Genomic DNA, 23,529 nt, shown 5'->3' on the forward strand with positions numbered 1-23,529 from the left:
AACAGATTCAGGACTGGGGAAGGAGAGAGTCCCGTTAACAGATTCAGGACTGGGGAGGGAGAGAGCTCCGTTAACAGATTCAGGACTGGGGAAGGAGAGAGTCCCGTTAACAGATTCAGGACTGGGGAGGGAGAGAGTCCCGTTAACAGATTCAGGACTGGGGAGGGAGAGAGTCCCGTTAACAGATTCAGGACTGGGGAGGGAGAGAGTCCCGTTAACAGATTCAGGACTGGGGAGGGAGAGAGCCCCGTTAACAGATTTAGGACTGGGGAGGGAGAGAGTCCAGTTAACAGATTCAGGACTGGGGAAGGAGAGAGTCCCGTTAACAGATTCAGGACTGGGAAGGGAGAGAGACCCGTTAACAGATTCAGGACTGGGGAGGGAGAGAGTCCCGTTAACAGATTCAGGACTGGGGAAGGAGAGAGTCCCGTTAACAGATTCAGGACTGGGGAGGGAGAGAGTCCCGTTAACAGATTCAGGACTGGGGAGGGAGAGAGTCCCGTTAACAGATTCAGGACTGGGGAGGGAGAGAGTCCCGTTAACAGATTCAGGACTGGGGAGGGAGAGAGACCCGTTAACAGATTCAGGATGAGTAAGGAGAGAGTCCCGTTAACAGATTCAGGACTGGGGAGCGAGAGAGCTCCGTTAACAGATTCAGGACTGGGGAGGGAGAGAGTCCCGTTAACAGATTCAGGACTGGGGAGGGAGAGAGTCCCGTTAACAGATTCAGGATGAGGAAGGAGAGAGTCCCGTTAACAGATTCAGGATGAGGAAGGAGAGAGTCCCGTTAACAGATTCAGGATGAGGAAGGAGAGAGTCCCGTTAACAGATTCAGGAATGGGGAAGGAGAGAGTCCCGTTAACAGATTCAGGACTGGGGAGGGAGAGAGTCCCGTTAACAGATTCAGGACTGGGGAGGGAGAGAGTCCCGTTAACAGATTCAGGACTAGGGAGGGAGAGAGCCCCGTTAACAGATTCAGGACTGGGGAGGGAGAGAGTCCCGTTAACAGATTCAGGACTGGGGAGGGAGAGAGTCCCGTTAACAGATTCAGGACTGGGGAGGGAGAGAGCTCCGTTAACAGATTCAGGACTGGGGAAGGAGAGAGTCCCGTTAACAGATTCAGGACTGGGGAAGGAGAGAGTCCCGTTAACAGATTCAGGACTGGGGAGGGAGAGAGTCCCGTTAACAGATTCAGGATGAGGAAGGAGAGAGTCCCGTCAACAGATTCAGGACTGGGGAGGGAGAGAGTCCCGTTAACAGATTCAGGACTGGGGAGGGAGAGAGTTCCGTTAACAGATTCAGGATGAGGAAGGAGAGAGTCCCGTTAACAGATTCAGGACTGGGGAGGGAGAGAGTCCCGTTAACAGATTCAGGATGAGGAAGGAGAGAGTCCCGTTAACAGATTCAGGATGAGGAAGGAGAGAGTCCCGTTAACAGATTCAGGACTGGGGAAGGAGAGAGCTCCGTTAACAGATTCAGGACTGGGGAAGGAGAGAGTCCCGTTTACAGATTCAGGACTGGGGATGGAGAGAGTCCCGTCAACAGATTCAGGACTGGGGAAGGAGAGAGTCCCGTTAACAGATTCAGGACTGGGGAAGGAGAGAGTCCCGTTAACAGATTCAGGACTGGGGAAGGAGAGAGTGCCTTTAACAGATTCAGGACTGGGGAGGGAGGGAGCTCCGTTAACAGATTCAGGACTGGGGAAGGAGAGAGTCCCGTTAACAGATTCAGGAGTGGGGAAGGAGAGAGTCCCGTTAACAGATTCAGGACTGGGGAGGGAGAGAGTCCCGTTAATAGATTCAGGTCTGGGCAAGGAGAGAGTCCCGTTAACAGATTCAGGACTGGGGAGGGAGAGAGTCCCGTTAACAGATTCAGGACTGGGGAGGGAGAGAGTCCCGTTAACAGATTCAGGACTGGGGAGGGAGAGAGTCCCGTTAACAGATTCAGGACTGGGGAAGGAGAGAGCTCCGTTAACAGATTCAGGATGAGGAGGGAGAGAGTCCCGTTAACAGATTCAGGACTGGGGAAGGAGCGAGTCCCGTTAACTGATTCAGGACTGGGGAGGGAGAGAGTCCCGTTTACAGATTCAGGATGAGGAAGGAGAGAGTTCCGTTAACAGATTCAGGACTGGGGAGGGAGAGAGTCCCGTTAACAGATTCAGGACTGGGGAGGGAGAGAGTCCCGTTAACAGATTCAGGATGAGGAAGGAGAGAGTCCCGTTAACAGATTCAGGACTGGGGAGGGAGAGAGTCCCGTTAACAGATTCAGGATGAGGAAGGAGAGAGTCCCGTTAACAGATTCAGGACTGGGGAGGGAGAGAGTCCCGTTAACAGATTCAGGACTGGGGAGGGAGAGAGTCCCGTTAACAGATTCAGGACTGGGGAAGGAGAGAGCTCCGTTAACAGATTCAGGATGAGGAGGGAGAGAGTCCCGTTAACAGATTCAGGATGAGGAGGGAGAGAGTCCCGTTAACAGATTCAGGACTGGGGAGGGAGTGAGTCCCGTTAACAGATTCAGGACTGGGGAAGGAGAGAGTCCCGTTAACAGATTCAGGACTGGGGAGGGAGAGAGTCCCGTTAACAGATTCAGGACTGGGGAGGGAGAGAGTCCCGTGAACAGATTCAGGACTGGGGAGGGAGAGAGTCCCGTTAACAGATTCAGGACTGGGGAAGGAGAGAGTCCCGTTAACAGATTCAGGACTGGGGAGGGAGAGAGTCCCGTGAACAGATTCAGGACTGGGAGGGAGAGAGTCCCGTTAACAGATTCAAGACTGGGGAGGGAGAGAGTCCCGTTAACAGATTCAGGACTGGGGGAGGAGAGAGTCCCGTTAACAGATTCAGGACTGGGGAAGGAGAGAGTCCCGTTAACAGATTCAGGACTGGGGAGGGAGAGAGTCCCGTTAACAGATTCAGGATGAGGAAGGAGAGAGTCCCGTCAACAGATTCAGGACTGGGGAGGGAGAGAGTCCCGTTAACAGATTCAGGACTGGGGAGGGAGAGAGTTCCGTTAACAGATTCAGGATGAGGAAGGAGAGAGTCCCGTTAACAGATTCAGGACTGGGGAGGGAGAGAGTCCCGTTAACAGATTCAGGATGAGGAAGGAGAGAGTCCCGTTAACAGATTCAGGATGAGGAAGGAGAGAGTCCCGTTAACAGATTCAGGACTGGGGAAGGAGAGAGCTCCGTTAACAGATTCAGGACTGGGGAAGGAGAGAGCTCCGTTAACAGATTCAGGACTGGGGAAGGAGAGAGTCCCGTTTACAGATTCAGGACTGGGGATGGAGAGAGTCCCGTCAACAGATTCAGGACTGGGGAAGGAGAGAGTCCCGTTAACAGATTCAGGACTGGGGAAGGAGAGAGTCCCGTTAACAGATTCAGGACTGGGGAAGGAGAGAGTGCCTTTAACAGATTCAGGACTGGGGAGGGAGGGAGCTCCGTTAACAGATTCAGGACTGGGGAAGGAGAGAGTCCCGTTAACAGATTCAGGAGTGGGGAAGGAGAGAGTCCCGTTAACAGATTCAGGACTGGGGAGGGAGAGAGTCCCGTTAACAGATTCAGGACTGGGGAGGGAGAGAGTCCCGTTAACAGATTCAGGACTGGGGAGGGAGAGAGTCCCGTTAACAGATTCAGGACTGGGGAGGGAGAGAGTCCCGTTAACAGATTCAGGACTGGGGAAGGAGAGAGCTCCGTTAACAGATTCAGGATGAGGAGGGAGAGAGTCCCGTTAACAGATTCAGGACTGGGGAAGGAGCGAGTCCCGTTAACAGATTCAGGACTGGGGAGGGAGAGAGTCCCGTTAACAGATTCAGGATGAGGAAGGAGAGAGTCCCGTTAACAGATTCAGGACTGGGGAGGGAGAGAGTCCCGTTAACAGATTCAGGATGAGGAAGGAGAGAGTCCCGTTCACAGATTCAGGACTGGGGAAGGAGAGAGTCCCGTTAACAGATTCAGGACTGGGGAGGGAGAGAGTCCCGTTAACAGATTCAGGATGAGGAAGGAGAGAGCCCCGTTAACAGATTCAGGACTGGGGAGGGAGAGAGTCCCGTTAACAGATTCAGGACTGGGGAAGGAGAGAGTCCCGTTAACAGATTCAGGATGAGGAGGGAGAGAGTCCCGTTAACAGATTCAGGACTGGGGAAGGAGAGAGTCCCGTTAACAGATTCAGGACTGGGGAGGGAGAGAGTCCCGTTAACAGATTCAGGACTGGGGAGGGAGAGAGTCCCGTTCACAGATTCAGGACTGGGGAGGGAGAGAGTCCCGTTAACAGATTCAGGACTGGGGAAGGAGAGAGTCCCGTTAACAGATTCAGGACTGGGGAGGGAGAGAGTCCCGTGAACAGATTCAGGACTGGGAGGGAGAGAGTCCCGTTAACAGATTCAAGACTGGGGAGGGAGAGAGTCCCGTTAACAGATTCAGGACTGGGGGAGGAGAGAGTCCCGTTAACAGATTCAGGACTGGGGAAGGAGAGAGTCCCGTTAACAGATTCAGGACTGGGGAGGGAGAGAGTCCCGTGAACAGATTCAGGACTGGGGAGGGAGAGAGTCCGGTTAACAGATTCAGGACTGGGGAGGGAGAGAGTCCCGTTAACAGATTCAGGACTGGGGAAGGAGAGAGTCCCGTTAACAGATTCAGGACTGGGGAGGGAGAGAGTCCCGTTAACAGATTCAGGATGAGGAAGGAGAGAGTCCCGTGAACAGATTCAGGAGTGGGGAAGGAGAGAGTCCCGTGAACAGATTCAGGACTGGGGAGGGAGAGAGTCCCGTTAATAGATTCAAGTCTGGGCAAGGAGAGAGTCCCGTTAACAGATTTAGGACTGGGGAGGGAGAGAGTCCCGTTAACAGATTCAGGACTGGGGAGGGAGAGAGTCCCGTTAACAGATTCAGGACTGGGGAGGGAGAGAGTCCCGTTAACAGATTCAGGACTGGGGAAGGAGAGAGCTCCGTTAACAGATTCAGGATGAGGAGGGAGAGAGTCCCGTTAACAGATTCAGGACTGGGGAAGGAGAGAGTCCCGTTAACTGATTCAGGACTGGGGAGGGAGAGAGTCCCGTTAACAGATTCAGGATGAGGAAGGAGAGAGTTCCGTTAACAGATTCAGGACTGGGGAAGGAGAGAGTCCCGTTAACAGATTCAGGATGAGGAAGGAGAGAGTCCCGTTAACAGATTCAGGACTGGGGAGGGAGAGAGTCCCGTTAACAGATTCAGGATGAGGAAGGAGAGAGCCCCGTTAACAGATTCAGGACTGGGGAGGGAGAGAGTCCCGTTAACAGATTCAGGACTGGGGAAGGAGAGAGTCCCGTTAACAGATTCAAGACTGGGGAGGGAGAGAGTCCCGTTAACAGATTCAGGACTGGGGAGGGAGAGAGTCCCGTTAACAGATTCAGGATGAGGAAGGAGAGAGTCCCGTTAACAGATTCAGGACTGGGGAAGGAGAGAGTCCCGTTAACAGATTCAGGACTGGGGAGGGAGAGAGTCCCGTTCACAGATTCAGGATGAGGAAGGAGAGAGTCCCGTTAACAGATTCAGGACTGGGGAGGGAGAGAGTCCCGTTAACAGATTCAGGATGAGGAAGGAGAGAGTCCCGTTAACAGATTCAGGAGTGGGGAAGGAGAGAGTCCCGTTAACAGATTCAGGACTGGGGAGGGAGAGAGTCCCGTTAATAGATTCAGGTCTGGGCAAGGAGAGAGTCAAGTTAACAGATTCAGGACTGGGGAAGGAGCGAGTCCCGTTTACAGATTCAGGATGAGGAAGGAGAGAGTTCCGTTAACAGATTCAGGACTGGGGAGGGAGAGAGTCCCGTTTACAGATTCAGGATGAGGAAGGAGAGAGCCCCGTTAACAGATTCAGGACTGGGGAGGGAGAGAGTCCCGTTAACAGATTCAGGACTGGGGAAGGAGAGAGCTCCGTTAACAGATTCAGGATGAGGAGGGAGAGAGTCCCGTTAACAGATTCAGGACTGGGGAAGGAGAGAGTTCCGTTAACAGATTCAGGACTGGGGAGGGAGAGAGTCCCGTTAACAGATTCAGGACTGGGGAAGGAGAGAGTCCCGTTAACAGATTCAGGACTGGGGAGGGAGAGAGTCCCGTTAACAGATTCAGGACTGGGGAGGGAGAGAGTCCCGTTCACAGATTCAGGACTGGGGAGGGAGAGAGTCCCGTGAACAGATTCAGGACTGGGGAAGGAGAGAGTCCCGTTAACAGATTCAGGACTGGGGAGGGAGAGAGTCCCGTGAACAGATTCAGGACTGGGAGGGAGAGAGTCCCGTTAACAGATTCAAGACTGGGGAGGGAGAGAGTCCCGTTAACAGATTCAGGACTGGGGGAGGAGAGAGTCCCGTTAACAGATTCAGGACTGGGGAAGGAGAGAGTCCCGTTAACAGATTCAGGACTGGGGAGGGAGAGAGTCCCGTTAACAGATTCAGGACTGGGGAAGGAGAGAGTCCCGTTAACAGATTCAGGACTGGGGAGGGAGAGAGTCCCGTTAACAGATTCAGGATGAGGAAGGAGAGAGTCCCGTTAACAGATTCAGGATGAGGAGGGAGAGAGTCCCGTTAACAGATTCAGGACTGGGGAGGGAGAGAGTCCCGTTAACAGATTCAGGAGTGGGGAAGGAGAGAGTCCCGTTAACAGATTCAGGACTGGGGAGGGAGAGAGTCCCGTTAATAGATTCAAGTCTGGGCAAGGAGAGAGTCCCGTTAACAGGTTTAGGACTGGGGAGGGAGAGAGTCCCGTTAACAGATTCAGGACTGGGGAGGGAGAGAGTCCCGTTAACAGATTCAGGACTGGGGAGGGAGAGAGTCCCGTTAACAGATTCAGGACTGGGGAAGGAGAGAGCTCCGTTAACAGATTCAGGATGAGGAGGGAGAGAGTCCCGTTAACAGATTCAGGACTGGGGAAGGAGAGAGTCCCGTTAACTGATTCAGGACTGGGGAGGGAGAGAGTCCCGTTTACAGATTCAGGATGAGGAAGGAGAGAGTTCCGTTAACAGATTCAGGACTGGGGAAGGAGAGAGTCCCGTCAACAGATTCAGGATGAGGAAGGAGAGAGTCCCGTTAACAGATTCAGGACTGGGGAGGGAGAGAGTCCCGTTAACAGATTCAGGATGAGGAAGGAGAGAGCCCCGTTAACAGATTCAGGACTGGGGAGGGAGAGAGTCCCGTTAACAGATTCAGGACTGGGGAAGGAGAGAGCTCCGTTAACAGATTCAGGATGAGGAGGGAGAGAGTCCCGTTAACAGATTCAGGACTGGGGAAGGAGAGAGTCCCGTTAACAGATTCAGGACTGGGGAGGGAGAGAGTCCCGTTAACAGATTCAGGACTGGGGAAGGAGAGAGTCCCGTTAACAGATTCAGGACTGGGGAAGGAGAGAGTCCCGTGAACAGATTCAGGACTGGGGAGGGAGAGAGTCCCGTTAACAGATTCAGGACTGGGGAGGGAGAGAGTCCCGTTAACAGATTCAGGACTGGGGAGGGAGAGAGTCCCGTTAACAGATTCAGGATGAGGAAGGAGAGAGTCCCGTTAACAGATTCAGGAATGGGGAAGGAGAGAGTCCCGTTAACAGATTCAGGACTGGGGAGGGAGAGAGTCCCGTTAACAGATTCAGGACTGGGGAGGGAGAGAGTCCCGTTAACAGATTCAAGACTGGGGAGGGAGAGAGTCCCGTTAACAGATTCAGGACTGGGGAAGGAGAGAGTCCCGTTAACAGATTCAGGACTGGGGAGGGAGAGAGTCCCGTTAACAGATTCAGGATGAGGAAGGAGAGAGTCCCGTTAACAGATTCAGGACTGGGGAGGGAGAGAGTCCCGTTAACAGATTCAGGATGAGGAAGGAGAGAGTCCCGTTAACAGATTCAGGAGTGGGGAAGGACAGAGTCCCGTTAACAGATTCAGGACTGGGGAGGGAGAGAGTCCCGTTAATAGATTCAGGTCTGGGCAAGGAGAGAGTCCCGTTAACAGATTCAGGACTGGGGAGGGAGAGAGTCCCGTTAACAGATTCAGGACTGGGGAGGGAGAGAGTCCCGTTAACAGATTCAGGACTGGGGAGGGAGAGAGTCCCGTTAACAGATTCAGGACTGGGGAAGGAGAGAGCTCCGTGAACAGATTCAGGATGAGGAGGGAGAGAGTCCCGTTAACAGATTCAGGACTGGGGAAGGAGAGAGTCCCGTTAACTGATTCAGGACTGGGGAGGGAGAGAGTCCCGTTAACAGATTCAGGACTGGGGAGGGAGAGAGTCCCGTTAACAGATTCAGGACTGGGGAGGGTGAAGGAGAGAGTCCCGTTTACAGATTCAGGATGAGGAAGGAGAGAGTTCCGTTAACAGATTCAGGACTGGGGAGGGAGAGAGTCCCGTTAACAGATTCAGGACTGGGGAGGGAGAGAGTCCCGTTAACAGATTCAGGATGAGGAAGGAGAGAGTCCCGTTAACAGATTCAGGACTAGGGAGGGAGAGAGTCCCGTTAACAGATTCAGGACTGGGGAAGGAGAGAGTCCCGTTAACAGATTCAGGACTGGGGAGGGAGAGAGTCCCGTTAACAGATTCAGGATGAGGAAGGAGAGAGTCCCGTTAACAGATTCAGGACTGGGGAGGGAGAGAGTCCCGTTAACAGATTCAGGATGAGGAAGGAGAGAGTCCCGTTAATAGATTCAGGTCTGGGCAAGGAGAGAGTCCCGTTAACAGATTCAGGACTGGGGAGGGAGAGAGTCCCGTTAACAGATTCAGGACTGGGGAGGGAGAGAGTCCCGTTAACAGATTCAGGACTGGGGAGGGAGAGAGTCCCGTTAACAGATTCAGGACTGGGGAAGGAGAGAGCTCCGTGAACAGATTCAGGATGAGGAGGGAGAGAGTCCCGTTAACAGATTCAGGACTGGGGAAGGAGAGAGTCCCGTGAACTGATTCAGGACTGGGGAGGGAGAGAGTCCCGTTTACAGATTCAGGATGAGGAAGGAGAGAGTCCCGTTAACAGATTCAGGACTGGGGAAGGAGAGAGTCCCGTTAACAGATTCAGGATGAGGAAGGAGAGAGTCCCGTTCAAAGATTCAGGACTGGGGAAGGAGAGAGTCCCGTTAACAGATTCAGGACTGGGGAGGGAGAGAGTCCCGTTAACAGATTCAGGACTGGGGAGGGAGAGAGTCCCGTTAACAGATTCAGGACTGGGGAGGGAGAGAGTCCCGTTAACAGATTCAGGATGAGGAAGGAGAGAGTCCCGTTAACAGATTCAGGACTGGGGAGGGAGAGAGTCCCGTTCACAGATTCAGGACTTGGGAGGGAGAGAGTCCCGTTAACAGATTCAAGACTGGGGAGGGAGAGAGTCCCGTTAACAGATTCAGGAGTGGGGAAGGAGAGAGTCCCGTTAACAGATTCAGGATGAGGAGGGAGAGAGTCCCGTTAACAGATTCAGGACTGGGGAAGGAGAGAGTCCCGTTAACAGATTCAGGACTGGGGAGGGAGAGAGTCCCGTTAACAGATTCAGGACTGGGGAGGGAGAGAGTCCCGTTCACAGATTCAGGACTGGGGAGGGAGAGAGTCCCGTTAACAGATTCAGGACTGGGGAAGGAGAGAGTCCCGTTAACAGATTCAGGACTGGGGAGGGAGAGAGTCCCGTGAACAGATTCAGGACTGGGAGGGAGAGAGTCCCGTTAACAGATTCAAGACTGGGGAGGGAGAAAGTCCCGTTAACAGATTCAGGACTGGGGAAGGAGAGAGTCCCGTTAACAGATTCAGGACTGGGGAGGTAGAGAGTCCCGTTAACAGATTCAGGACTGGGGAAGGAGAGAGTCCCGTTAACAGATTCAGGACTGGGGAGGGAGAGAGTCCCGTTAACAGATTCAGGACTGGGGAGGGAGAGAGTCCCGTTAACAGATTCAGGACTGGGGAGGGAGAGAGTCCCGTTAACAGATTCAGGATGAGGAAGGAGAGAGTCCCGTTAACAGATTCAGGACTGGGGAGGGAGAGAGTCCCGTTAACAGATTCAGGACTGGGGAGGGAGAGAGTCCCGTTAACAGATTGAAGACTGGGGAGGGAGAGAGTCCCGTTAACAGATTCAGGTCTGGGGAGGGAGAGAGCCCCGTTAACAGATTCAGGTCTGGGGAGGGAGAGAGTCCCGTCAACAGATTCAGGACTGGGGAGGGAGAGAGTCCCGTTAACAGATTCAGGTCTGGGGAGGGAGAGAGTCCCGTCAACAGATTCAGGACTGGGGAGGGAGAGAGTCCCGTTAACAGATTCAGGACTGGGGAGGGAGAGAGTCCCGTTAACAGATTCAGGACTGGGGAGGGAGAGAGCTCCGTTAACAGATTCAGGACTGGGGAGGGAGAGAGCTCCGTTAACAGATTCAGGATGAGGAAGGAGAGAGTCCCGTTAACAGATTCAGGACTGGGGAGGGAGAGAGTCCCGTTAACAGATTCAGGACTGGGGAGGGAGAGAGCCCCGTTAACAGATTCAGGACTGGGGAGGGAGAGAGTCGCGTTAACAGATTCAGGACTGGGGAGGGAGAGAGTCCCGTTAACAGATTCAGGACTGGGGAAGGAGAGAGTCCCGTTAACAGATTCAGGACTGCGGAGGGAGAGAGCCCCGTTAACAGATTCAGGACTGGGGAGGGAGAGAGTCCCGTTAACAGATTCAGAATGAGGAAGGAGAGAGTCCCGTTAACAGATTCATGACTGGGGAGGGAGAGAGTCCCGTTAACAGATTCAGGACTGGGGAGGGAGAGAGTCCCGTTAACAGATTCAGGACTGGGGAGGGAGAGAGTCCCGTTAACAGATTCAGGACTCGGGAAGGAGAGAGTCCCGTTAACAGATTCAGGACTGGGGAGGGAGAGAGTCCCGTTAACAGATTCAGGACTGGGGAGGGAGAGAGTCCCGTTAACAGATTCAGGACTGGGGAGGGAGAGAGCCCCGTTAACAGATTCAGGACTGGGGAGGGAGAGAGCCCCGTTAACAGATTCAGGATTGGGGAGGGAGAGAGTCCCGTTAACAGATTCAGGACTGGGGAGGGAGAGAGTCCCGTTAACAGATTCAGGACTGGGGAGGGAGAGAGTCCCGTTAACAGATTCAGGATGAGGAAGGAGAGAGTCCCGTTAACAGATTCAGGACTGGGGAAGGAGAGAGTCCCGTTAACAGATTCAGGACTGGGGAGGGAGAGAGTCCCGTTAACAGATTCAGGATGAGGAAGGAGAGAGTCCCGTTAACAGATTCAGGACTGGGGAGGGAGAGAGTCCCGTTAACAGATTCAGGACTGGGGAGGGAGAGAGTCCCGTTAACAGATTCAGGACTGGGGAGGGAGAGAGCCCCGTTAACAGATTCAGGAATGGGGAAGGAGAGAGTCCCGTTAACAGATTCAGGACTGGGGAGGGAGAGTCCCGTTAACAGATTCAGGATGAGGAAGGAGAGAGTCCAGTTAACAGATTCAGGTCTGGGGAGGGAGAGAGTCCCGTTAACAGATTCAGGATGAGGAGGGAGAGAGCTCCGTTAACAGATTCAGGACTGGGGAGGGAGAGAGTCCCGTTAACAGATTCAGGGCTGGGGAGGGAGAGAGTCCCGTTAACAGATTCAGGTCTGGGGAGGGAGAGAGCTCCGTTAACAGATTCAGGACTGGGGAAGGAGAGAGTCCCGTTAACAGATTTAGGATGAGGAAGGAGAGAGTCCCGTTAACAGATTCAGGACTGGGGAAGGAGAGAGTCCCGTTAACAGATTCAGGACTGGGGAAGGAGAGAGCCCCGTCAACAGATTCAGGACTGGGGAGGGAGAGAGTCCCGTTAACAGATTCAGGACTGGGGAGGGAGAGAGCTCCGTTAACACATTCAGGACTGGGGAGGGAGAGAGTCCCGTTAACAGATTGAGGACTGGGGAAGGAGAGAGTCCCGTTAACAGATTCAGGACTGGGGAAGGAGAGAGTCCCGTTAACAGATTCAGGACTGGGGAGGGGGAGAGTCCCGTTAACAGATTCAGGACTGGGGAAGGAGAGAGTCCCGTGAACAGATTCAGGACTGGGGAGGGAGAGAGTCCCGTTAACAGATTCAGGACTGGGGAGGGGGAGGGAGAGAGCTCCCGTTAACAGATTCAGGACTGGGGAGGGAGAGAGCTCGGTTAACAGATTCAGGACTGGGGAAGGAGAGAGTCCCGTTAACAGATTCAGGACTGGGGAAGGAGAGAGTCCCGTTAACAGATTCAGGACTGGGGAGGGAGAGAATCCCGTTAACAGATTCAGGACTGGGGAGGGAGAGAGTCCCGTTAACAGATTCAGGACTGGGGAAGGAGAGAGTCCCGTTAACAGATTCAGGACTGGGGAGGGAGAGAGTCCCGTTAACAGATTCAGGACTGGGGAGGGAGAGAGTCCCGTTAACAGATTCAGGTCTGGGGAAGGAGAGAGTCCCGTTAACAGATTCAGGACTGGGGAGGGAGAGAGTCCCGTTCACAGATTCAGGACTGGGGAGGGAGAGAGTCCCGTTAACAGATTCAGGACTGGGGAGGGAGAGAGCCCCGTTAACAGATTCAGGACTGGGGAGGGTGAGAGTCCCGTTCACAGATTCAGGACTGGGGAGGGAGAGAGTCCCGTTAACAGATTCAGGACTGGGGAGGGGGAGGGAGAGAGCTCCGTTAACAGATTCAGGACTGGGGAAGGAGAGAGTCCCGTTATCAGATTCAGGATGAGGAAGGAGAGAGTCCCGTTAACAGATTCAGGAATGGGGAAGGAGAGAGTCCCGTTAACAGATTCAGGACTGCGGAAGGAGAGAGTCCCGTTAACAGATTCAGGACTGGGGAGGGAGAGAGTCCCGTTAACAGATTCAGGAATGGGGAAGGAGAGAGTCCCGTTAACAGATTCAGGACTGCGGAAGGAGAGAGTCCCGTTAACAGATTCAGGATGAGGAAGGAGAGAGTCCCGTTAACAGATTCAGGAATGGGGAAGGAGAGAGTCCCGTTAACAGATTCAGGACTGGGGAAGGAGAGAGTCCCGTTAACAGATTCAGGACTGGGGAGGGAGAGAGTCCCGTTAACAGATTCAGGATGAGGAAGGAGAGAGTCCCATTAACAGATTCAGGACTGGGGAGGGAGAGAATCCCGTTAACAGATTCAGGACTGGGGAGGGAGAGAGTCCCGTTAACAGATTCAGGACTGGGGAGGGAGAGAGCCCCGTTAACAGATTCAGGAATGGGGAAGGAGAGAGCTCCGTTAACAGATTCAGGACTGGGGAGGGAGAGAGTCCCGTTAACAGATTCAGGACTGGGGAGGGAGAGAGCCCCGTTAACAGATTCAGGACTGGGGAAGGAGAGAGACCCGTTAACAGATTCAGGACTGGGGAAGGAGAGAGTCCCGTTAACAGATTCAGGATGAGGAAGGAGAGAGTCCCGTTAACAGATTCAGGACTGGGGAGGGAGAGAGTCCCGTGAACAGATTCAGGGCTGAGGAGGGAGAGAGTCCCGTTAACAGATTCAGGACTGGGGAGGGAGAGAGTCCCGTTAACAGATTCAGGACTGGGGAGGGAGAGAGCTCCGTTAACAGATTCAGGATGAGGAAGGAGAGAGTCCCGTTAACAGATTCAGGACTGGGGAGGGAGAGAGTCCCGTTAACAGATTCAGGACTGGGGAAGGAGAGAGCTCCGTTAACAGATTCAGGACTGGGGAGGGAGAGAGTCCCGTTAACAGATTCAGGACTGGGGAAGGAGAGAGCTCCGTTAACAGATTCAGGACTGGGGAGGGAGAGAGTCCCGTTAACAGATTCAGTATGAGGAAGGAGAGAGCTGCGTTAACAGATTCAGGACTGGGGAGGGAGAGAGTCCCGTTAATAGATTCAGGACTGGGGAGGGAGAGAGCCCCGTTAACAGATTCAGGACTGAGGAAGGAGAGAGCTCCGTTAACAGATTCAGGACTGGGGAGGGAGAGAGCTCCGTGAACAGATTCAGGACTGGGGAGGGAGAGAGTCCCGTTAATAGATTCAGGACTGGGGAAGGAGAGAGCTCCGTTAACAGATTCAGGACTGGGGAGGGAGAGAGTACCGTTAACAGATTCAGGACTGGGGAGGGAGAGAGTCCCGTTAACAGATTCAGGACTGGGGAGGGAGAGAGTCCCGTTAACAGATTCAGGACTGGGGAAGGAGAGAGCTCCGTTAACAGATTCAGGACTGGGGAGGGAGAGAGTCCCGTTAACAGATTCAGGACTGGGGAGGGAGAGAGTCCCGTTAACAGATTCAGGACTGGGGAGGGAGAGAGCTCCGTTAACAGATTCAGGATTGGGGAAGGAGAGAGCTCCGTTAACAGATTCAGGACTGGGGAGGGAGAGAGTCCCGTTAACAGATTCAGGACTGGGGAGGGAGAGAGTTCCGTTAACAGATTGAGGACTGGGGAGGGAGAGAGTCCCGTTAACAGATTCAGGACTGGGGAGGGAGAGAGTCCCGTTAACAGATTCAGGACTGGGGAGGGAGAGAGCCCCGTCAACAGATTCAGGATGAGGAAGGAGAGAGTCCCGTGAACAGATTCAGGACTGGGGAAGGAGAGAGTCCCGTTAACAGATTCAGGACTGGGGAGTGAGAGAGTCCCGTTAACAGATTCAGGAGTGGGGAGGGAGAGAGTCCCGTTAACAGATACAGGATGAGGAGGGAGAGAGCTCCGTTAACAGATTCAGGACTGGGGAGGGAGAGAGTCCCGTTAACAGATTCAGGACTGGGTAGGGAGAGCGTCCCGTTAACAGATTCAGGACTGGGGAAGGAGAGAGTCCCGTTGACAGATTCAGGACTGGGGAGGGAGAGAGTCCCGTTAACAGATTCAGGACTGGGGAAGGAGAGAGTCCCGTTAACAGATTCAGGACTGGGGAGGGAGAGAGTCCCGTTAACAGATTCAGGACTGGGGAGGGAGAGAGTCACGTTAACAGATTCAGGACTGGAGAGGGAGAGAGTCCCGTTAACAGATTCAGGACTGGGGAGGGAGAGAGTCACGTTAACAGATTCAGGACTGGGGAGGGAGAGAGTCCCGTTAACAGATTCAGGACTGGGGAAGGAGAGAGTCCCATTAACACATTCAGGACTGGGGAGGGAGAGAGTCCCGTGAACAGATTCAGGACTGAGGAAGGAGAGAGTCCCGTTAACAGATTCAGGACTGAGGAAGGAGAGAGTCCCGTTAACAGATTCAGGACTGGGGAGGGAGAGAGTCCCGTGAACAGATTCAGGACTGAGGAAGGAGAGAGTCCCGTTAACAGACTCAGGACTGGTGAGGGAGAGAGCTCCGTTAACAGATTCAGGACTGGGGAGGGAGAGAGTCCCATTAACACATTCAGGACTGGGGAGGGAGAGAGTCCCGTGAACAGATTCAGGACTGAGGAAGGAGAGAGTCCCGTAAACAGATTCAGGACTGGGGAGGGAGAGAGTCCCGTTAACAGATTCAGGACTGGGGAGGGAGAGAGCTCCGTTAACAGATTCAGGATGAGGAAGGAGAGAGTTCCGTGAACAGATTCAGGACTGGGGAGGGAGAGAGTCCCGTTAACAGATTCAGGACTGGGGAAGGAGAGAGTCCCGTTAACAGATTCAGGACTGGGGAGGGAGAGAGTCCCGTTAACAGATTCAGGACTGGGGAGGGAGAGAGTCCCGTTAACAGATTCAGGACTGGGGAGGGAGAGAGCCCCGTTAACAGATTCAGGACTGGGGAGGGAGAGAGCCCCGTTAACAGATTCAGGATTGGGGAGGGAGAGAGTCCCGTTAACAGATTCAGGACTGAGGAGGGAGAGAGTCCCGTTAACAGATTCAGGACTGGGGAGGGAGAGAGCCCCGTTAACAGATTCAGGATGAGGAAGGAGAGAGTCCCGTTAACAGTTTCAGGACTGGGGAAGGAGAGAGTCCCGTTAACAGATTCAGGACTGGGGAGGGAGAGAGTCCCGTTAACAGATTCAGGATGAGGAAGGAGAGAGTCCCGTTAACAGATTCAGGACTGGGGAGAGAGAGAGTCCCGTTAACAGATTCAGGACTGGGGAGGGAGAGAGTCCCGTTAACAGATTCAGGACTGGGGAGGGAGAGAGTCCCGTCAACAGATTCAGGACTGGGGAGGGAGAGATCTCCGTTAACAGATTCAGGACTGGGGAGGGAGAGAGCTCCGTTAACAGATTCAGGACTGGGGAGGGAGAGAGTCCCGTTAACAGATTCAGGATTGGGGAGGGAGAGAGTCCCGTTAACAGATTCAGGACTGGGGAGGGAGAGAGTCCCGTTAACAGATTCAGGATTGGGGAGGGAGAGAGTCCCGTTAACAGATTCAGGACTGGGGAGGGAGAGAGTCCCGTTAACAGATTCAGGACTGGGGAGGGAGAGAGCCCCGTTAACAGATTCAGGATGAGGAAGGAGAGAGGCCCGTGAACAGATTGAGGACTGGGGAAGGAGAGAGTCCCGTTAACAGATTCAGGACTGGGGAGGGAGAGAGTCCCGTTAACAGATTCAGGATGAGGAAGGAGAGAGTCCCGTTAACAGATTCAGGACTGGGGAGGGAGAGAGTCCCGTTAACAGATTCAGGACTGGGGAGGGAGAGAGCCCCGTTAACAGATTCAGGAATGGGGAAGGAGAGAGTCCCGTTAACAGATTCAGGACTGGGGAAGGAGAGAGCCCCGTTAACAGATTCAGGACTGGGGAAGGAGAGAGTCCCGTTAACAGATTCAGGACTGGGGAAGGAGAGAGTCCCGTTAACAGATTCAGGATGAGGAAGGAGAGAGTCCCGTTAACAGATTCAGGACTGGGGAGGGAGAGAGTCCCGTTAACAGATTCAGGGCTGGGGAGGGAGAGAGTCCCGTTAACAGATTCAGGACTGGGGAGGGAGAGAGTCCCGTTAACAGATTCAGGACTGGGGAGGGAGAGAGCTCCGTTAACAGATTCAGGACTGGGGAGGGAGAGAGTCCCGTTAACAGATTCAGGATGAGGAAGGAGAGAGTCCCGTGAACAGATTCAGGACTGGGGAGGGAGAGAGTCCCGTTAACAGATTCAGGACTGGGGAGGGAGAGAGCTCCGTGAACAGATTCAGGACTGGGGAGGGAGAGAGCTCCGTTAACAGATTCAGGACTGGGGAGGGAGAGAGCTCCGTTAACAGATTCAGGACTGGGGAGGGAGAGAGTCCCATTAACAGATTCAGGACTGGGGAGGGAGAGAGTCCCGTTAACAGATTCAGGATGAGGAAGGAGAGAGCTGCGTTAACAGATTCAGGACTGGGGAGGGAGAGAGTCCCGTTAATAGATTCAGGACTGGGGAGGGAGAGAGTCCCGTTAACAGATTCAGGACTGGGGAGGGAGAGAGCCCCGTTAACAGATTCAGGACTGAGGAAGGAGAGAGCTCCGTTAACAGATTCAGGACTGGGGAGGGAGAGAGCTCCGTTAACAGATTCAGGACTGGGGAGGGAGAGAGTCCCGTTAATAGATTCAGGACTGGGGAAGGAGAGAGCTCCGTTAACAGATTCAGGACTGGGGAGGGAGAGAGTACCGTTAACAGATTCAGGACTGGGGAGGGAGAGAGTCCCGTTAACAGATTCAGGACTGGGGAGGGAGAGAGTCCCGTTAACAGATTCAGGACTGGGGAAGGAGAGAGCTCCGTTAACAGATTCAGGACTGGGGAGGGAGAGAGTCCCGTTAACAGATTCAGGACTGGGGAGGGAGAGAGTCCCGTTAACAGATTCAGGACTGGGGAGGGAGAGAGCTCCGTTAACAGATTCAGGACTGGGGAGGGAGAGAGTCCCGTTAACAGATTCAGGATTGGGGAAGGAGAGAGTTCCGTTAACAGATTCAGGACTGGGGAGGGAGAGAGTCCCGTTAACAGACTCAGGACTGGGGAGGGAGAGAGTCCCGTTAACAGATTCAGGACTGGGGAAGGAGAGAGTCCCGTTAACAGATTCAGGACTGGGGAAGGAGAGAGACCCGTTAACAGATTCAGGACTGGGGAGGGAGAGAGTCCCGTTAACAGATTCAGGACTGGGGAGGGAGAGAGTCCCGTTAACAGATTCAGGACTGGGGAAGGAGAGAGTCCCGTTCACAGATTCAGGACTGGGGAAGGAGAGAGTCCCGTTAACAGATTGAGGACTGGGGAGGGAGAGAGTCCCGTGAACAGATTCAGGACTGGGGAGGGAGAGAGTCCCGTTAACAGATTCAGGACTGGGGAGGGAGAGAGTCCCGTTAACAGATTCAGGAGTGGGGAGGGAGAGAGTCCCGTTAACAGATACAGGATGAGGAGGGAGAGAGCTCCGTTAACAGATTCAGGACTGGGGAGGGAGAGAGTCCCGTTAACAGATTCAGGACTGGGGAGGGAGAGAGTCCCGTGAACAGATTCAGGACTGGGGAAGGAGAGAGTCCCGTTAACAGATTCAGGACTGGGGAGGGAGAGAGTCCCGTGAACAGATTCAGGACTGGGGAAGGAGAGAGTCCCGTTAACAGATTCAGGACTGGGGAGGGAGAGCGTCCCGTTAACAGATTCAGGACTGGGGAAGGAGAGAGTCCCGTGAACAGATTCAGGACTGGGGAGGGAGAGAGTCCCGTTAACAGATTCAGGACTGGGGAGGGAGAGAGTCCTGTCAACAGATTCAGGACTGGGGAAGGAGAGAGTCCCGTTAACAGATTCAGGACTGGGGAGGGAGAGAGTCCCGTTAACAGATTCAGGACTGGAGAGGGAGAGAGTCCCGTTAACAGATTCAGGACTGGGGAAGGAGAGAGTCCCGTTAACAGATTCAGGACTGGGGAGGGAGAGAGTCCCGTTAACAGATTCAGGACTGGGGAAGGAGAGAGTCCCGTTAACAGATTCAGGACTGGGGAAGGAGAGAGTCCCGTTAACAGATTCAGGACTGGGGAGGGAGAGAGTCCCGTTAACAGATTCAGGACTGGGGAGGGAGAGAGCTCCGTTAACAGATTCAGGACTGGGGAGGGAGAGAGCTCCGTTAACAGATTCAGGATGAGGAAGGAGAGAGTTCCGTTAACAGATTCAGGACTGGGGAGGGAGAGAGTCCCGTTAACAGATTCAGGACTGGGGAAGGAGAGAGTCCCGTTAACAGATTCAGGACTGGGGAGGGAGAGAGTCCCGTTAACAGATTCAGGACTGGGGAGGGAGAGAGTCCCGTTAACAGATTCAGGACTGGGGAGGGAGAGAGCCCCGTTAACAGATTCAGGACTGGGGAGGGAGAGAGCCCCGTTAACAGATTCAGGATTGGGGAGGGAGAGAGTCCCGTTAACAGATTCAGGACTGAGGAGGGAGAGAGTCCCGTTAACAGATTCAGGACTGGGGAGGGAGAGAGCCCCGTTAACAGATTCAGGATGAGGAAGGAGAGAGTCCCGTTAACAGTTTCAGGACTGGGGAAGGAGAGAGTCCCGTTAACAGATTCAGGACTGGGGAGGGAGAGAGTCCCGTTAACAGATTCAGGATGAGGAAGGAGAGAGTCCCGTTAACAGATTCAGGACTGGGGAGGGAGAGAGTCCCGTTAACAGATTCAGGACTGGGGAGGGAGAGAGTCCCGTTAACAGATTCAGGACTGGGGAGGGAGAGAGCCCCGTTAACAGATTCAGGAATGGGGAAGGAGAGAGTCCCGTTAACAGATTCAGGACTGGGGAGGGAGAGAGCCCCGTTAACAGATTCAGGACTGGGGAAGGAGAGAGTCCCGTTAACAGATTCAGGACTGGGGAAGGAGAGAGTCCCGTTAACAGATTAAGGATGAGGAAGGAGAGAGTCCCGTTAACAGATTCAGGACTGGGGAGGGAGAGAGTCCCGTTAACAGATTCAGGACTGGGGAGGGAGAGAGTCCCGTTAACAGATTCAGGACTGGGGAGGGAGAGAGTCCCGTCAACAGATTCAGGACTGGGGAGGGAGAGAGCTCCGTTAACAGATTCAGGACTGGGGAGGGAGAGAGCTCCGTTAACAGATTCAGGATGAGGAAGGAGAGAGTCCCGTTAACAGATTCAGGACTGGGGAGGGAGAGAGTCCCGTTAACAGATTCAGGACTGGGGAAGGAGAGAGTCCCGTTAACAGATTCAGGACTGAGGAAGGAGAGAGTCCTGTTAACAGATTCAGGACTGGGGAGGGAGAGAGCTCCGTTAACAGATTCAGGACTGGGGAGCGAGAGAGCTCCGTTAACAGATTCAGGACTGGGGAGGGAGAGAGTCCCGTTAACAGATTCAGGATGAGGAAGGAGAGAGCTCCGTTAACAGATTCAGGACTGGTGAGGGAGAGAGCCCCGTTAACAGATTCAGGACTGGGGAAGGAGAGAGTCCCGTTAATAGATTCAGGACTGGGGAGGGAGAGAGTCCCGTTAACAGATTCAGGATTGGGGAGGGAGAGAGCTCCGTTAACAGATTCAGGACTGGGGAGGGAGAGAGTCCCGTTAATAGATTCAGGACTGGGGAGGGAGAGAGTCCCGTTAATAGATTCAGGACTGGGGAAGGAGAGAGCTCCGTTAACAGATTCAGGACTGGGGAGGGAGAGAGTACCGTTAACAGATTCAGGACTGGGGAGGGAGAGAGTCCCGTTAACAGATTCAGGACTGGGGAAGGAGAGAGTCCCGTTAACAGATTCAGGATGAGGAAGGAGAGAGTCCCGTCAACAGATTCAGGACTGGGGAGGGAGAGAGTCCCGTTAACAGATTCAGGACTGGGGAGGGAGAGAGTCCCGTTAACAGATTCAGGACTGGGGAGGGAGAGAGTCCCGTCAACAGATTCAGGACTGGGGAGGGAGAGAGCTCCGTTAACAGATTCAGGACTGGGGAGGGAGAGAGCTCCGTTAACAGATTCAGGACTGGGGAGGGAGAGAGTACCGTTTACAGATTCAGGACTGGGGAGGGAGAGAGTCCCGTTAACAGATTCAGGACTGGGGAGGGAGAGAGTCCCGTTAACAGATTCAGGATTGGGGAGGGAGAGAGTCCCGTTTACAGATTCAGGACTGGGGAGGGAGAGAGTCCCGTTAACAGATTCAGGACTGGGGAGGGAGAGAGCCCCGTTAACAGATTCAGGATGAGGAAGGAGAGAGTCCCGTGAACAGATTGAGGACTGGGGAAGGAGAGAGTCCCGTTAACAGATTCAGGACTGGGGAGGGAGAGAGTCCCGTTAACAGATTCAGGATGAGGAAGGAGAGAGTCCCGTTAACAGATTCAGGACTGGGGAGGGAGAGAGTCCCGTTAACAGATTCAGGACTGGGGAGGGAGAGAGCCCCGTTAACAGATTCAGGAATGGGGAAGGAGAGAGTCCCGTTAACAGATTCAGGAATGGGGAAGGAGAGAGCTCCGTTAACAGATTCAGGACTGGGGAAGGAGAGAGTCCCGTTAACAGATTCAGGACTGAGGAAGGAGAGAGTCCCGTTAACAGATTCAGGACTGAGGAAGGAGAGAGTCCCGTTAACAGATTCAGGACTGGGGAGGGAGAGAGTCCCGTGAACAGATTCAGGACTGAGGAAGGAGAGAGTCCCGTTAACAGATTCAGGACTGGTGAGGGAGAGAGCTCCGTTAACAGATTCAGGACTGGGGAGGGAGAGAGTCCCATTAACACATTCAGGACTGGGGAGGGAGAGAGTCCCGTGAACAGATTCAGGACTGAGGAAGGAGAGAGTCCCGTAAACAGATTCAGGACTGGGGAGGGAGAGAGTCCCGTTAACAGATTCAGGACTGGGGAGGGAGAGAGCTCCGTTAACAGATTCAGGATGAGGAAGGAGAGAGTTCCGTGAACAGATTCAGGACTGGGGAGGGAGAGAGTCCCGTTAACAGATTCAGGACTGGGGAAGGAGAGAGTCCCGTTAACAGATTCAGGACTGGGGAGGGAGAGAGTCCCGTTAACAGATTCAGGACTGGGGAGGGAGAGAGTCCCGTTAACAGATTCAGGACTGGGGAGGGAGAGAGCCCCGTTAACAGATTCAGGACTGGGGAGGGAGAGAGCCCCGTTAACAGATTCAGGATTGGGGAGGGAGAGAGTCCCGTTAACAGATTCAGGACTGAGGAGGGAGAGAGTCCCGTTAACAGATTCAGGACTGGGGAGGGAGAGAGCCCCGTTAACAGATTCAGGATGAGGAAGGAGAGAGTCCCGTTAACAGTTTCAGGACTGGGGAAGGAGAGAGTCCCGTTAACAGATTCAGGACTGGGGAGGGAGAGAGTCCCGTTAACAGATTCAGGATGAGGAAGGAGAGAGTCCCGTTAACAGATTCAGGACTGGGGAGAGAGAGAGTCCCGTTAACAGATTCAGGACTGGGGAGGGAGAGAGTCCCGTTAACAGATTCAGGACTGGGGAGGGAGAGAGTCCCGTCAACAGATTCAGGACTGGGGAGGGAGAGATCTCCGTTAACAGATTCAGGACTGGGGAGGGAGAGAGCTCCGTTAACAGATTCAGGACTGGGGAGGGAGAGAGTCCCGTTAACAGATTCAGGATTGGGGAGGGAGAGAGTCCCGTTAACAGATTCAGGACTGGGGAGGGAGAGAGTCCCGTTAACAGATTCAGGATTGGGGAGGGAGAGAGTCCCGTTAACAGATTCAGGACTGGGGAGGGAGAGAGTCCCGTTAACAGATTCAGGACTGGGGAGGGAGAGAGCCCCGTTAACAGATTCAGGATGAGGAAGGAGAGAGGCCCGTGAACAGATTGAGGACTGGGGAAGGAGAGAGTCCCGTTAACAGATTCAGGACTGGGGAGGGAGAGAGTCCCGTTAACAGATTCAGGATGAGGAAGGAGAGAGTCCCGTTAACAGATTCAGGACTGGGGAGGGAGAGAGTCCCGTTAACAGATTCAGGACTGGGGAGGGAGAGAGCCCCGTTAACAGATTCAGGAATGGGGAAGGAGAGAGTCCCGTTAACAGATTCAGGACTGGGGAAGGAGAGAGCCCCGTTAACAGATTCAGGACTGGGGAAGGAGAGAGTCCCGTTAACAGATTCAGGACTGGGGAAGGAGAGAGTCCCGTTAACAGATTCAGGATGAGGAAGGAGAGAGTCCCGTTAACAGATTCAGGACTGGGGAGGGAGAGAGTCCCGTTAACAGATTCAGGGCTGGGGAGGGAGAGAGTCCCGTTAACAGATTCAGGACTGGGGAGGGAGAGAGTCCCGTTAACAGATTCAGGACTGGGGAGGGAGAGAGCTCCGTTAACAGATTCAGGACTGGGGAGGGAGAGAGTCCCGTTAACAGATTCAGGATGAGGAAGGAGAGAGTCCCGTGAACAGATTCAGGACTGGGGAGGGAGAGAGTCCCGTTAACAGATTCAGGACTGGGGAGGGAGAGAGCTCCGTGAACAGATTCAGGACTGGGGAGGGAGAGAGCTCCGTTAACAGATTCAGGACTGGGGAGGGAGAGAGCTCCGTTAACAGATTCAGGACTGGGGAGGGAGAGAGTCCCATTAACAGATTCAGGACTGGGGAGGGAGAGAGTCCCGTTAACAGATTCAGGATGAGGAAGGAGAGAGCTGCGTTAACAGATTCAGGACTGGGGAGGGAGAGAGTCCCGTTAATAGATTCAGGACTGGGGAGGGAGAGAGTCCCGTTAACAGATTCAGGACTGGGGAGGGAGAGAGCCCCGTTAACAGATTCAGGACTGAGGAAGGAGAGAGCTCCGTTAACAGATTCAGGACTGGGGAGGGAGAGAGCTC

The 23,529-nt window shown here is 53.9% G+C and overlaps 1 protein-coding gene across 1 annotated transcript in view; it reads right to left on the reverse strand.

The window, feature by feature from the left end:
- Positions 1 to 23,529, reverse strand: part of ap4m1 (adaptor related protein complex 4 subunit mu 1) — a gene marked incomplete at both ends in the record, with an annotated part of 168,781 nt that overhangs the window by 16,664 nt on the left and 128,588 nt on the right. The window lies entirely within an intron of this gene.

The sequence above is a fragment of the Heptranchias perlo genome, unplaced genomic scaffold, assembly GCF_035084215.1.
Source record: "Heptranchias perlo isolate sHepPer1 unplaced genomic scaffold, sHepPer1.hap1 HAP1_SCAFFOLD_497, whole genome shotgun sequence".
Taxonomy (NCBI): domain Eukaryota; kingdom Metazoa; phylum Chordata; class Chondrichthyes; order Hexanchiformes; family Hexanchidae; genus Heptranchias; species Heptranchias perlo.